The sequence below is a fragment of the Miniopterus natalensis genome, chromosome 1, assembly GCF_054644295.1.
Source record: "Miniopterus natalensis isolate mMinNat1 chromosome 1, mMinNat1.hap1, whole genome shotgun sequence".
Lineage (NCBI taxonomy): Eukaryota > Metazoa > Chordata > Mammalia > Chiroptera > Miniopteridae > Miniopterus > Miniopterus natalensis.
In genome coordinates this window covers 156718100-156729482 of record NC_142081.1, presented here as the reverse complement: position 1 = coordinate 156729482, position 11383 = coordinate 156718100, and positions in this window count along the sequence as shown.

The window sequence follows — 11383 nt, the reverse complement described above, 5'->3', positions numbered from 1 at the left end:
GCAGAGTTTCCCGTCCACGTTCAGCATCAGGCTCGTTCCAGTCCGTTAGGGGCTCACGTGGCCGTGGGACATGCGGGTGAATCGGGAGCAGGAGCGTGAGAGCCCCACAAGCCCAGAGGCACACGAGTCCCAAAAGAGCCAAGAGAGCGAGCGCCTTTGTTTAGGGGGTTACCATCTATGTCCCCAGGTGTGACCGACAGCAAGCACCTTCCCTATGTCACCTAACTTTACTGGGCAGGCGTCTGTCCTCCCTTTGTTGGGCCTCTGGGGAGTGTAAAGTTGTAGTTCCTGGCGAAGCTGATTAAATGATGTGCCTGTAATATCTGGACTTCCCTTTGCTCCTTTCCTATAATTAATAACTAGTTAATTGCAATGGTATCAGTAAGACTTGATCAGAACTCTATAAACCACTCTTACCACCTTAAAGGTGGGATTTTTAAAAATTATGTCTATGAAATTGATTTTAATGTAGCTCAGAGAAACTTTTCACTATTATTCTAAAAGAGTGATAATTTTCTTAGAATTTCAATAAAAACATTTTCATAAACGTTTGCAGGGAGTGATTATGAAAAATATTGGAAGAACTGCAGTGATCAGTTAAATATGGCATGATTAAAATTGGTCAGCAAAATTACTAGAACAGTTTTAAAAAAAATAACCCATGTACCTAACCAGAAAGACAGTGCATCAGGTTCACTGAAGTCATAGATCTTTTTGTTGAATTCATTGAATATTAAATTCTTAGTTCAATAATTCTCAACAAATTATAAGTGACATCATTTACTTGTGAATGTATTTTTTTAGCGCATTAATACCTTTCTAGATTCTTTCCTCCCTCCCTCCCTCCCTCCCTCCCTCCCTCCCTCCCTCCCTCCCTCCCTCCCTCCCTCCCTCCCTCCCTCCCTCCCTTCCTTCCTTCCTTCCTTCCTTCCTTCCTTCCTTCCTTCCTTCCTTCCTTCCTTCCTTCCTTCCTTCCTTCCTTCCTTCCTTCCTTCCTCTGTCTCTTCCCCTCTCTCCTTTCTTCCTTTCTTGCCTTTTTTCTTTTTAAATCTGTGCAGCATACCTGATGTGTCTAACTCTCAGGAAGGTAAGTATATGAGCAAAAATTTCATCACTGACCTACCCTCAGCATTGCATATGTAGCAACATTACATGATGTTCCCAGGGCAATATCCCATCGGAGGCGGCTCAGCAATCAGTGCCCTTTAACCAACAGATAATCATGTAAACAATACATTTTCCTTTTTTTCATCCTAAGCAATCAGTTTACTTTTCTACTTGGTCAAATAGGATAGATTCTTTTTTTCCGTAAGCTGCTGTAAACCTTCTCAAAGTTAAAATAGGTCTCTGAGTTTTGCTGGTAAAATATCTTTTTTGTAGAACATGACAAAATGTCTTGCCAACCAGAATCATAATGTAGAATGTGTAATGTTAACAGTTTTCCAAAGTGATTTCCTGTTGATGTTCTTCATTATTTACATGAAATTCAATTATTTGAAGTTACTTTAAAAAAAATAAGATTACTTTTCCATTATGTTTATTTGGTAAAATTAGATTTGTTGTGATATCTCTAACACTTTACATGGAAAGAAAAACAAGGGTTTGGATACATGTATATTAATGGAAAAGAGTAAATTTAACTAGTTAATTCATGCAACAATTTTTATGATGCCCCTACAGACATGGTTCTTTTCCTCTTTGAATTTAAAATAGCATATGGAGAGAGAGGTTATTGTGGAATGAGCAAAGACACAAATATATAATTATGGGGTGTGGTATAAAGGAAAAGAAATGGGTGCTGTGAGTGAGAATGGGCCGGGGAGAATTTATTTTAAATCAGATGGTTTAAAAAGGTCTCTGAAGAGCTGACATTTAATCTGAGGCCTGATACCAGTCACTCTGAAGAATATTCCCGGCAAAGGACTGGGATGTGGAAACGCCCCAAGGCAAGGAAGTCTTACCGCATTTTTGCTTAATTTCCAAGGAAAGCTCACATTTTCATTTCTAGTTCATCCATGATATCTTGAGTAGCTAAAGGACTCATTTGCCTTCATTAACCCTTTTTTTCATGGCCAGTGTGGCCCTCAGTGTCATTGATATGTGGTTTAGATATTTTCCACTGTTGATACAATGTTAAACTAAATGAAAGCACCATTTTCTTTTTCTTTTTTAGTATAAAAACAGATGACTGCTGGCAATTTCTCTTGGTTCAGTCTGTTTATTGCCATTTTTTCTGTGGATCCTGGAAGACTCTAGTACTAATGAGATCACTGAGATGTTTTTGGAGAATAAACTGGAGAGCATAAACTTTAAAAAAATATGTCTTTATTGATTTCAGAGAGAAGAAGGGAGAGGGAAAGAGAGGTAGAAACATCAATGATGAGAGTCATTGATCGGCTGCCTCCTGCACACCCCCCGCTGGGGATCGAGCCCACAACCTGGGCATGTGCCCCGACCGGGAATCGAACCTCTCAATTTCCTAGATCCTAGGTCAGTACTCAACCGCTGAGCCACACAGGCCAGGCAGCATAGACTTATATTGAATGCTATTCACCATCTCACGCTCTGAAGTATTGACATTGCAGAGAAAATTTGGCTGCATGGAGATATTTTAACTTAAGTATAGATCATCAAATTATGGAAGGGAATTATGCATACTTTTTATTTTTTATATTTTTGTTACACTATTACATCACAGTTCCAATATTAAAACAGATTTTAAAGCATAAAGTGTTTTGAAATATTTTTAATACTTCAAGATATTACATTTGTTGTATGCAATGTAAAATACGTTTGAAGTCCTCTGGTATTAATTGATTCAAATTTATTATTTTTTCTTCATTTCTACCACTATTATTATTATTACTCTTTTATTTATACCCTAGAAATTAGATTTCTATGGTTCTTCCATAATCATGAAGGGAGCTATCAAAGTATAAATTACTGGGTTTCAGTTTACATCAGTTGATACCAGCTGAACCAGAATCTTTGGGAATCTGCACTTTTAATAAGCATCATACATAATTCTTATGTACCTTAAAGTTTGAGAAAAACTTCTCCAACCAAATAAATCATAGTTCAGTGTATAGTGACCTTTTTTGGTAGTTGTTTATTTTAAGTACTTCTGCTGTGCAGGGAAGGATTAAACACAATAGCAGTTATAACAACAGCAAAAGAGCTCGCTTTACCACTTCAAAATGCAAAGATACATGGATGCAGTTTTGCATTTTTCAAAACAAAAACCTGATATAATATAGAATGTACATTTCTAAAGAGTGCCTGAAAAGTCAAATTCTCAAAAACAGGAATAATTCTTCCTAAACATGGAGAAAGTCTCTGTGGTCAATGTTACTGTTATATGGCAACAATTTCAAAACCCTGCCCTACGCCCTGGCTGGTGTGGCTCGGTTGGTTGGGGCATCGTTCCATTCACCAAAGGGCTGCAGGCGTGACCCCCGCCGGGGTGCGTAGGAGAGGCAATCGATCCATGTGTCTCTCCCACATGGACGTTTCTCTCTCTTTCTCGCTCTCTTTCCCCTGTCCTCTCTCTCTGGAGTCAATAAAATGAAATAAAATGTAAAAAAATACAAAAACCAAACCAAACCAAACCTGAATACAATTCAACAATAACTGCAGAAGTTTGTAGTGCATGCACTATGCAAAGTGCTCTCACAGACATTACAGGATTTTTTTCCTTCCTTGCATACAGTTTAATTTCTTACTTGCTTGTAATACCCTTCTTGGTTTTATTGGATTTGTGTACCTATCAAATCTCTCTGCGTAACTTGCACTGCTACTGTAAGCTTTGAGTTGAAATGGGTAAAGGTTACCATGATTTCTGCTTCTCACTATTTTGGAAACCTGACCTTTATTTGTGACGTCTGTTTGTCTGGAGAAAGCTGTAAGGCCAATGAAAATGGGTAGAAGTGGCCTAAAACGAATCAGGGAAAGGCTGTAAAGTGTAACTTTGGACTGTGATGGCCACATACTGCATTGAATCGGCCAAGAAAACACCACAGCCAAGCTTTCTATAATGATTTTCAAAAATAGAAATCCACGATTATTTCTTCTTTCAGGAAGTCCCGGTGGCAACACATTCATCGTGGGTACAGGCCTCACTGATCCCCTAACAACATACTACCAGGATTCAACCGCACCAACTTTTTCTTAAGACAGCATCTTCCTCCCGTTTAGGAGGCCGCTTCTAGTGATGGTCGTGGAATCAGCCATGCACGTCGGTTTTAGGATTTCGCTGATCCTGCGGCCCTGAGGTTTTATTTGCAAGATCCTCAAGGCCTTCATCATCTTCCCCTTCTTTAGCTGCTCCCAGCGTGGGCCAGCTTAGTGAGAATATCTTTTCCTTGTAGTAGTTATTCACTTAAAAAGCCCTCCGAACACTAACCAGTCACCGAAGGTTCTTTGAAGAAAAATATGACTGCTCGCGTAAACAATGAATGGTTGTTAAGCGCGGCAGTGTCTATTATGACAAACAACACATGCTCCATTATGCCAGCTGGCGGGATGATGTGATAATGGCTGACTCATTAACTCTGGCACACAGTTTAGATGCCCTTCTACGACAGGATTAATTGATTCGCACATACATTAAAACAAAAATAACGACACTGAAATTCAGCTGGAAGCCTGGCTCCTCATTTGTCATAAACGCTGCCGTTGGTGATAACTGACAAAGACCCCCATGCTGAATGGGCTGAGGGTCCCTTACGGACCTCACCTTGGCTTCTGACTGAGAGCAGGAGCCTTGAAGCACCCCAGGGTGCTTTATGCAAAAGGCTTTCCCTCAGCGGAGTTCATACAGGAGCAGGATACATGCGTGCATATAGTTTGAACCGTGAAGTGGTTCCATATATATCCTTCAAACAGAACCATGATTGTTAAAGGGTGTCTATCCCTTGGAAATTTAGTTTAGATGCTTTTCCAAAAGAATTAGCTATTTAAAGAATTTCTTTCCAATAATTTATCAAATACTTCCCAGAGAGCTTTCTGGAACTGTAATTCTGACTGATATTAGGCACAGTAATCAACAGCACTCACCAGGGTGCTAATTTTTCTCCTTTGCCTCAACTGCAATTTTATTCCTTCATTGAATTGTGAGAATTGGTAAAGCTTAAAATTTAAACCTAGGCAATTCTTCACTTAAAACCTGGAAATGTAATAATAGACTTATTAAATTGGAAGACTCACTACTTTAAATATAAAATGTATATTTATTGTTATTCTAGGGCACTCTCAACTAAGAGCTAAATTATTTCTTTATTAAATCTCTTGTGTTTTAATTGAGGCCATGTATATTGTATTTAAGAATCTCTAGTTGTTTCACTAAATAACTGAATTGTATATGATTTTCACTTCAAAAGTGCTTTAGTCATGCTGATTATTATTATTGGTGATATTATTATTACTATCAATTATGGCACAACTGCTGTGATATAGAAAGCCCAAGAGTTTACCTGAGTATATTTTATTCAATGTACTGAAAGATAAAATGTACTAGAGGGAAAAAGTGCTAATTTTAAGAAAATAATTCTTTTGGTTTTTTCATAAGTTTCATTCATTTTACTACTTTGTTTTCAGAATCCAAGGAGTCATGACACATCTCTCTTTTGTGTTGAGCCTGTACACTCTTGTAGTCTGTCCAAGTAACCAAGTGATCAGTTAAGGTTAATGAGAGTTAAGGCCTAGAGAGAGGCTCAGAAGTCATCCTCAAAGAAAGATGGAATAATTGATTTATCTCTCTTTTTACCTTGCCAATTTCTATTATGCATTAAGGCAGTCATTCCAAACTTTTTTATTACCAAGGGCTATTTTTACATTTTTCTTCTATAAACTTCCTTTAGATAATAGATAAATTGATAGATGATAGATGATAGAGATAGACAGACAGACAGATGATAGATAGATGATAGATATAGATAGATGATAGATAGATGATAGATAGATAGATAGATAGATAGATAGATAGATAGATAGATAGATAGATAGAGATAGATAGATGATAGATAGATGATAGATAGATAGATAGATAGATAGATAGATAGATAGATAGATAGATAGATAGATAGATAGATAGAGATAGATAGATGATAGATAGATGATAGATAGATAGATAGATAGATAGATAGATAGATAGATAGATAGATAGAGATAGATAGATGATAGATAGATAGATGATAGATAGATAGATAGATAGATAGATAGATAGATAGATAGATAGATAGATAGATAGATAGATAGATAGTTGATAGATAGATGATAGATACAGAGGTATGTAGGTAATTGGTGTGCCTCTCAGGATAGAGACATTTCTTTTGCGGGGAGACTTGTGTCCTGCTCAAGGTCAGACGCATGATGTGTGGCTTCTTGGCATGCTTCCCCTGCTTCCTGACACCTGCTCAGTGTTTGGTTAGTGTGCTTACTAGTCTGTGGTTTAGCACTGTGGTAGGTTCCTTATTTCATTGAGATCGGTACATTGTCTCTATTTCTCATACTTTAATTTTTTAATTTTGTGGGGTTGTGTGTAGGATGTACCTTTTTGTTTGTAACTGTTGTTTTTAATGGAGTTTGACTAAGAAAATTGAGAAAAATGTCCTAGTATATAACCTTTAAAAGACTATTTTTAATGTAAAACAGACTGGCTTATCAAAGCTGCTGTGCTTGTAATGTCTATGTAGCTGGTCCTTGCAGGCACTTGGGTTTGCGGTTTCTGTCCTAAGGTCGAGCCAACTTGGTTGAGGAAAAAAGGGCGAGTGGTGAGTTTGCCGTGGCTGGAACTGGGACAGAGCGAAAGGGCAGGAAGAAAGCGAGGGCCAGCTTCCAATGCACATGAAGTGCGCTTCTGTGTGCAAAGTGGCTGCAAGGATGCTGAGGAAAATATTTCAACAGTGTAAGACAATAATATATTTTGGGAGGAAGCGTGGGGGCAACAAGCCCAATAGCGTGCTGTCCATTTCAGCTTCCGCTACAATCCCCTCACAGCCACACAGCTAATCTCTGTAAGTAGCTTGTCCCATCCTAAAACTTGATTACTAATAGAAATGTGCAAAAAAAAAGGACCAGCCCTAGCCAGTTTGGCTCAGTGGTTAGAGCGTCAGCCCTCAGACTGAAGGGTCCCAGGTTTGATTCTGGTCAAGGGCACATGTCTCCGTGCAGCCTCCATTTCCAGGCCTGCGGCATCGGGAGGCCACCAATCCATCCACAGCGATGTTTCTCTCCGCCCCCCAAAAAAGCAAAAGAAAAAATATCCTCAGGTGAAGATTAATTACTTTTCCATTATCGTGATGTAAATTCAAATAAAGTTAGTTTCATAGCAAGTGCTCTCAGTTGCCATCCTTCACCCTGCGCTTTGTCTTGGTTACCCTTCGGCCAGGCTCCTCTCCCTCCTGGGAGCTCTGCTCGCCCTCCCAGCCTGAGCAAGCCCGAAAAGCAGCGCGAGCCCCTCTGTCCGCTGATTCTGAGAGCCAGCTGACAGCAAGGCGGCTCCCCGTCGGGCGCCGCTGGCCATCGCCCCCGTGGAGCATCTGGGTGAAAGGAGGTGAAGAGATCAGCCGAAGAACATACATGCAGAGCCCATGGACACAGACCACAGTGTGGGGAGGGCCGGGGAGGGGGAGTTTGGGGGCTGGCTGGAGATGGGCACGGGGGTAGGGAATGGACATCTGTAACAGTGTCAACAACAACAAAAGTTTCTGCTAATCTTTACTCACCCCTTGTACTAGTGTTTTAGGCCTGCTGTAACAAGTTACCATAAACTCATGGCTTGAAGCAACAGAAATGTATTCTCTTACAGTCGTGGAGGTTAGAAATCTGGAAGGTCTTCAAGGTGTCAGCAGGGCCGCGTTTCCACTGAGACTCTGGGTACAGTCTTTTCTTGCCTCTTCCTAGCGGCGGTGGTGGCTGTTAATCATGGCATTCCTTGGTTTATAGTTACGTCATCTAGTATCTGGCTCCATCTTCACATGACATTCTCATAGTCATATTGAATCGAAGACCCACCAACTCCAGTAGGACCTCATCTTAACTATCTGCAATGACCTACTTCCAAAGAAGGTCACACTCTGAGGTACTGGGATTAGGACTTCAACACATCCTTCTGGGAGCCACAGTTCAACCCATAACACCTCTGTTTACCTTACACAAAAAAAGACTGTTTCCTATTTGACCTTGAGTTGCTTAAAGATTCCTGAGATTAGAAGGTTCTCCCTGTTGCAATAGTCTTTCTTCTGAACAAAGTCTCTCCTTTTCTAAGTTCAGGTTTGTTTTTGTTTGACAATATTTTATAGTGATATAGTATGATTCCGTGTTTATATAAAAATTTTATTTCTATTACCTTTCTGTTAATCCACATTGAATTAATGCTCAAAATGTTGATGATCTGGAAGATTTTTTTGTTTTGTTTTCAATGATGACGTGTGTAATTTTTATAAAAACATAGAAGTTTTTTGTTTTGTTTTTTTGGACTAAAACCTTCACATGAAAAAACAGTATTTTTTTCTTCCTTGCATAAAAGACAAAAAGAAAGACAGCTGGTGATGAAATACTTACTGGGAATATAAAACTGGAGCTTATATTTTAATTGTTTAATGGAAAACAGGGCTGTCTTTAAACTAGACACTATTTATAAGAAAATTAAAAATTCAGCTAGTCATTCCTATGATTGACTTTGGTTTAATGACAAATTTGTGAGTCTAATAATCTTCGCTGTATAGAAGACATTAGAATGTTTTACTCTTTGCTCAAATATTTCTTATTATAGTCTTTAGTTTTGAGATGATTTCCTTTAGAACTTATAATATATTGTAGAAGTCAAGTTAAAAAACAAGGAACTTGTTGGGTAACCTAGAAACAGCCTTTAACATACAGTCTTTGCAGAGAAGTTATATTGAATATATAATTAAAAGACAGGTCACCACGGTGTACTAGAGTAGTTTTACAGCACATATTTTTTATAAACAAATCTTTAAATGTCAACATTTTCTATTTAGATAAATGACAACACATTCCAAAAGAGAATAAGTTTTACATCAGTGATTGACCTTCAATGAATCATCTCAACCAGAGAATGGGAGAAATTAAGATAATGCAGCCAACCAGACAGCACTAAAGAAAATTTCACAAGCGTTAGGAGTAACTTGGGGCAACAAGAGTAACTGTTGGCGGAACAGCAGTTCAGTAACTTTGAAATCTATAGGAGAATAATGTCAGACAGTAAGAAGGATCTCTGCATGTTGTTGAGGAGAAATAGTGAGAAGAGGAGATCTATAATTAATCAGAAGTCAAGAGATGCTCTCAGAGTCACACAAATACTATGACAGCTCCTTAATATTTGTGCAACCTTCCAGGCACTGTATCTTTCTTCTTCTTTTTTTTTAATCTTTTTTTTTTTTAATTTGAGAGAGAGAGAAAGAGAGAGAGAGAAACATTGGTTTTGTTGTCCCACTTGTCATTGGTTGTTATCACATGTGCCCTGATGTTGCACCTGCAGCCTTGGTGTATCGGGATGATTCTCTAGCCAACTGAGCTACCCGGTCAGGGCCCAGGCACTGTTTCTTAACAGTAAAATCGAAATACAGTAGTCCCCCTTTTCCATGGTTTGTTTCCACAGTTTCAGTTACCTGTGGTCAACCATGGTTTGAGAATATGAAGTGGAAAGTTCCAGAAATAAAGAGCTCATAGGTTTCAATGGCGTGCTGCCCTGAGCATGGCGCTGCTGCCTCCAGCCCGGCTCCGCCTGCCCGGGCCGACTCTGTCTGCGCAGCGCCCTCGCTGTGTGTGCTCCCGGCCTCTCACTCACCGGCCGTCTTGCGTGTCAGGTTCCCTGTTGCCCTGTCTCGGTGCTTGTGTGCAAATAACCCTTATTTTACTTAATGACTGCAAAGTGCAAGAGTAGCGAGGCAGGCAATTGCAATATGCCAAAGAGAAGTAGTAAAATGCTTCCTTTCCGTGAAAAGGGATGTATGGAGAAGACAAGACATAGTGTATATAGAGTTCCGTGCTCTCCGTGGCTCTAGGCATCCACTCGGGGCTCGCTCTTGGCATCGCTGGGGATAAGGGAGGACTGCTGTGGTGACAGATCACCTCCAACTTGCCGTGAGGCTTAAGGGGTTATAATCCTTATCACATTGTATAGATCACAGCAGATATTAATCTTCCCCTAATTGCCCTTCCTCCACATATTGAGTTTCTATCCACTGCATCATCGGAGAGATTGACCAGATTACATTGCAACTCCCAGTTCAGAATCAATTCCCCAATCCCATTCAGAAAATAACCTGAACCACACATTTACTTTAAAACTGTATTCTTTCAAAGAAATTGCTATCGCAGTTATTTTTACTCTCAAAGGCATCTGTGCCTTTCTCAGTCAAACTGTGAGTATTTCTGTATGTATGAATTTATTATTTAACATCTTCAAGATATTTTTTTCTATGGGTGAAAATCATGAATGAATGATATTTTAATCGATGCGTATGATAAGTAAAGTAGCCTTTGTATGCCTAGTAATAATGCAGATGACTATCTCTTGTAATGGAAATCAAAGAACTGTGGCTTTGAGTTGTAACTTGAGTTCTTTATATATTTATACCACGGTGCTGACTAGTGGCTACTTTCTGAAGAAGAAAATAAGTTAAAATATGTATTTTGCATGACAGCAAGCATTCTAGTACGACATGTCCACCTAGTATGACCTTGTCCTCACCTAGTATGACCTTGTCATCACATTATACTTCATTCTTTCATGCATTCAATCTTTTATCCTGCACGTTAACCAAGATATTTATTGCCTACTACCTGTGCCCCTTGCTGTGCTACACATGGGTCCAAACACACAATTTAACACTATAGACAAATGCTATGTTCCAGAAATTAAAAAAAGCTGCTGTGTCTAGAACACAGAGAAATGAGGGAGCTCGAGGTGGGAGATGAGGCAGGACCAGACCACGTCTAGCCCTGAAGGTCGGGCTGAAGGTTTTGGTATCTCTCCTAAGAATAGTGTAAAGGGATGCAAGAGACGTGATTAAGTTTGCATTTTAACATGTGAATCACTCTGGTTTAAAAGCAGAGAATAGTCTGGAGAAGACCTGGAAGAATGAGAGGACCACAGTTAAGATGCTATTAAAGTAAAATTTCTGGTGAGAAACAGTGATAGTTCAAACTAGGGCACTGTTAGCAGAGCTGAATAATGTGAACGGGTTTAAGAAATTTTTACAATAGAAGATTGGCAGAATTTTGTGAAAATATGGGTATGGTCTACACAGCAATGAGATACCTGGTGGGAGGGAGATGTCAAACAGGGTTGTCAGATTTCTGGATTCCCATGCTGGATAGTGACACCATTGACTGAGATAGCTAGAGAACACTGCAA